A 2,929-nucleotide genomic window follows, 5' to 3' on the forward strand; every position below is an offset into this window, starting at 1 on the left:
GTCCGACTGTGGTATTTCTTTTAAAGCCCTGTCTGTGATGTCGCTCAGACGTCCGACTTTGGTATTTCTTTTAAAGCCCTGTCTGTGATGTCGCTCAGACGTCCGACTGTGGCATTTCTTTTAAAGCCCTTTATGTGATGTCGCCCAGACGTCCGACTGTGGCATTTCTTTTTAAAGCCCTTTATGTGGTGTCGCTAAGACGCCCGACTGCGGCATGCATTTTTATTTATTTACCTTTCGAGGTGTCGCTCCAGACACCCGATCGGTTTTTAGTTATTAAATTTTTATACATCAAGTTCTGCAATATTACTGTTGTATTTGAGTATCATACTTTGTTCATGACGCATTAATGCATTCATTGATTATACCTTTTGTCCGAACTGTCTTGCGAGTACTTTCAAGTACTCACCTGGCTTGTTGATTTGGCCAGATGCTGATGAAGGCGATCTCATGGATGAAGAGTTTGATAGCGAGTCCGACGCCTGGAGGAGTCCGAGTCAGTCCCATGCGATCCTGTCTTGGTCATTGTATTATCCGCTTCCGCAAATCCCTAATAAATTCATCGAGTCTCACCTCGACGCGCGATGTACTGCCAGTACAAGTCAAGTTATCCACCACCACTTTTCCCTCGAGCTAGTAGCATGTCACCCCACCCCCGTGTCACAACCGCCCATATGTAATATATTGGCGAGTCTGTAATAAATTGTTGAGCGACCTCAGCTCAACCCTGTAATATATTTGATGCTACTGGTTCTCTGTTTATCAAGCTTTTGTCTACCAGAAAGGATGACTTTTCCTATACTGGGATTTAAAGATTGGTTTTCTCAATAAACATTTTATTGAAAAACCGGTCGTGACAATCATCCCTGGCGACGACCCTGAGTACACTGCCTTTGTCAAGGCCCGTCTCAGTGAGCAGTTTCTTATGTCTGTTCTTGGTCCTCTTCGTTACTTTCTTGGGATTGAGGTTTCCTCCACCTCTGATGGCCTTTTTATCTCTCAAGAAAAGTATATCCAAGATCTTCTTACTCATGCGACTCTTAGTGATGAGCGCACTGTTGAGACTCTTATGGAGCTCAATGTTCACCTTCGCGCTTCTGATGGTGAGCCCCTGTCTGATCTGACACGTTATCGTCATCTTGTTGGGAGTCTTGTCGATCTTGCTGTCACTCATTTGGATATCTCCTATCCTGTCCATATCTTGAGTCAGTTTGTTTCTTCTCCCACTTCAGTACACTATAGTCACCTTCTTCGTGTTCTACAATATCTTCGTGGCACGATCCCTCACCGACTCTTCTTTCCCCGCTCCAGCTCGTTACAGCTCCAAGCCTATTCGGATGCTACGTGGGCTAGTGATCCTACGGATCGCCGTTCACTTTTTGCTTACTGTGTTTTTCTTGGTGGTTCTCTCATTGCCTAGAAGACGAAGAAACAGACTGCAGTTTCCCGTTTCGAGTGCAGAGGCTGAGTTGCGAGCTATGTCTCTTGTGATGGCACAGGTGACTTGGTTACGATGGTTACTGGAGGATTTTGGTGTTTCTGTTACTACACCTACCACTCTTTTGTCAGACAGTACGGGTGCTATCAATATTGCGCGGGATCCTGTGAAGCATGAGCTTACCAAGCATATTGATGTTGATGCTTCGTATGTGCGTGCTGCAGTGCAGGATCATGTTGTTGCTCTTCAGTATGTGCCTTCTGAGTTACAGCTAGTAGACTTCTTCACGAAGGCCCAGACTAGAGCGCAGCATGGATTTCACCTTTTTAAACTCAGTGTTGTGGATCCACCATGAGTTTGAGGAGGGGTGTTAGAGTTATATTAGTGATGTCTTTTGGCTTTTTGCATTCTAGTCTCTTGGCATTTTCTTGTAGCCTTTTGGCATCCTCATGTATGTGTATATATGTTGGCTTTGTCATTCTGATAATACAAGTTGCATCATAACACATATAGCCAAGTACCTATTCATCAATTTATTGTTGTATGCTTGCTTGTGTCATGTGTACTTATCTATCATTGTCTTCTTTCAATGAATTAAGCGTTGAAGCAATTGTGTCATCACCGGTGAGACACCCATGCATGGACCATTCTTGGACTCGTGGCACAGATATTGTCTATCAATATATGATGACTTAGCGGTCATAACCCGTAAATAATAATCAATATATGAGCGATGACCTACCGGTCATAATGTACAAATTCAGATAGTCTAGAAACACAATTCTTTTTCGGACAACGGTGCGTTGTTATCAAACAATAGGAAATGTTGCCATCTCTCGCCATCTATACCATTAAATTGGCCTTGGTATGGGCAGTTGTGGTCAGTGGTGTCATTTTCATGAACGCGTGATCGAATTAATTCTTCGTTACGCTCTGAAGTTAGTTGGTTGATTCACAACTTTGACTCCCTTACTTCTTTGCACAGATACGATTGTAAATAGACTACTAGGATTATACAATAGTAAAAAATGCAGACTAGAGGTCACTAGAGACTACTCCCTCCGTTCGGAATTACTTGTCTCAGAAATGAATGTATCTAGAACTAAAATACATCTAGATACATCCATTTTCGCGACAAGTAATTCCGAACGGAGGGAGTACTTCAGTACTGTTTTACAGTCTGACTCTTCTGACGGTTAATTTGTCTGGATGTAGTTCTATTTCTGCTGTAAATGTGAATGTAGAGCAACTGCATAGACTCAAATTATTGTGCGGTCTGTCATTACCTGGCTCCTAGTTGTGTTGTGTAATTGGTTGCCCTGGTTGTATTTGGATTTCCAACTAACAGGTGAAGCTAGTATTAAGAGCTCGGAGTTTACTCTACCGAGCGAACACATTCATATGAAAAAATTTAAATATCGGTGCAAATGTCCAAGAGAATTCTAACAATCTATTCATTAGAACAGTTCCTAAATCCTGATCGATACACCA

Source organism: Triticum dicoccoides, chromosome 2B, assembly GCF_002162155.2.
Source record: "Triticum dicoccoides isolate Atlit2015 ecotype Zavitan chromosome 2B, WEW_v2.0, whole genome shotgun sequence".
NCBI lineage: Eukaryota > Viridiplantae > Streptophyta > Magnoliopsida > Poales > Poaceae > Triticum > Triticum dicoccoides.